The sequence below is a fragment of the Octodon degus genome, unplaced genomic scaffold (assembly GCF_000260255.1).
Source record: "Octodon degus isolate 3935 unplaced genomic scaffold, OctDeg1.0 scaffold00016, whole genome shotgun sequence".
In the NCBI taxonomy this organism is placed as follows: domain Eukaryota; kingdom Metazoa; phylum Chordata; class Mammalia; order Rodentia; family Octodontidae; genus Octodon; species Octodon degus.
Genome location: NW_004524592.1, coordinates 15,983,740 through 15,985,361, shown reverse-complemented (window position 1 = coordinate 15,985,361; position 1,622 = coordinate 15,983,740). Strand labels below are relative to the sequence as shown.

The 1,622-nt window shown below is 43.2% G+C and overlaps 1 pseudogene; it reads left to right on the top strand.

The window, feature by feature from the left end:
- Positions 1-1,622, top strand: part of LOC111815436 — a 7,413-nt pseudogene that overhangs the window by 4,318 nt on the left and 1,473 nt on the right.

Sequence of the window (1,622 nt, the reverse complement as noted above, 5' to 3'; positions counted from 1 at the left end):
TATAATTTAGCAGTTAGTTCCAGGGGTAGCTGGGGTAGCTGGAAGAAGGGATGGTGGCAGCTGGTCTTTGAATTACTATAGCAGATGTACCAACCAAGACCTGAACTAAGTTATGGATTCTTTTCAGCTCCAACAGATGGTTTCTGGAAGATGCCACATGTACTCTATACGGTGTTGCCTGCATTTCACGCAATGGCCCCTGGGACTGTCATCCAGAGCCAAGGCACCCCCCCTCAGCCTGGGACTGTGGGGTGGCCAGAAAACACCATGCACTACATTTACAAGACATCTTTTCCCCCAGGGTCCTAAAGTCCTAACAAATGGTTAAAGGTATACTGATCACATGCCAAAGATGGGAAAGCGGGGCTATGAGGCTAAAAGCAGCTTGTTCAGTGTCATAAGTGAGCCCAGGCCAAGCCACAATAAAGGTTTCCACCATATCTCCCAAAGATTCTGGATCTGGCCACTTTTCCTCTAAAGCAGTAGGATGAAAGTATGGTGTGGCTGGAAGGAGAAAGACCTAAGAGAGGCAAGAAAGTGGCAAGAGGTTTGGACCAGGTTTGTGAAAGGGAACCAGACGGTATAAATATGTAGCCAAGAACAACTCTGTACTTCATTCATAACAATGATCCTATCTTTGTAATTGCTAAGATTTGTTGAATATTGACTATATGCTAAGCCCTGGGTACAGTATGGTACAGTAGGTAGAATAACCCACACATGGACCTAAGCACAGTGTTCGACATCTAATAAGTGATTGATACATACTAGTATCATTATTATTAATATAAAGTGAGCTCATTTGTTCTTCATCAAAACTCTAAGAAGTGAGTAGAATTATTACCCTCTGACATGTGAGGAAAGAGTCCTACCAGGTAAGCTGAAGAGCCGCATTACTGGCTCCTGTCTGGGCCCCTAATCACCATGCCACAAATATTTACAGTTTTTAATGTCTTCTCTATTATTGTTTATTAATTTAAAGGGAGGAAATTTATACCAGTACAGAATGGAATTGAGGATTTTCAGTAATGTACTAGTTCTCCAAAAGTATTTCTTTATTTTCCTAAGTCAGAAGGTAAAGGCTTAGAAATGCTGTTTAAATCCTGCAAAGCTGGAGGCTCCCCTGCATTCTTAGCCTCCATGAGTTTCTACTTTTGGGTTTAAAGGTCAGGAAGCAAGACTGAGCTTAGAGAGGGCTTGGCAGACATCCGCCATCCGGCCACCCCCTCAGGCTTGGTCTAAGAGTCCCTGGGGGCCTTGCTCACCTTGCCCTCAGCTGCCCTCTCAAAATAGAGGGCAGCTCCAAATAGTGGACCAGGGCCGTGGTGAGAAAATTCAGGCTTCTTTTGGATCAGAGTAGGTGCCTCCCAACTGGTGGGCCAGAGAGCATGAAAGTAATGAAAACAAACCTCAGAACAGTGGAAACTCCTTCCTGAAGGTCTCTGCGGGGAATCATAGAAATGTTTATATAATCATCAATATTATCGTCATGAAACAATAACACTGGTAGTTGTCGTTTAACAAGTGCTTACCGTCAGTTCTATGTTACTCACTTAGACTGACTCATTTCATATATGCAACATTATGAGATAGTGAATATTATTCTTCTCATAGTGCTTCTG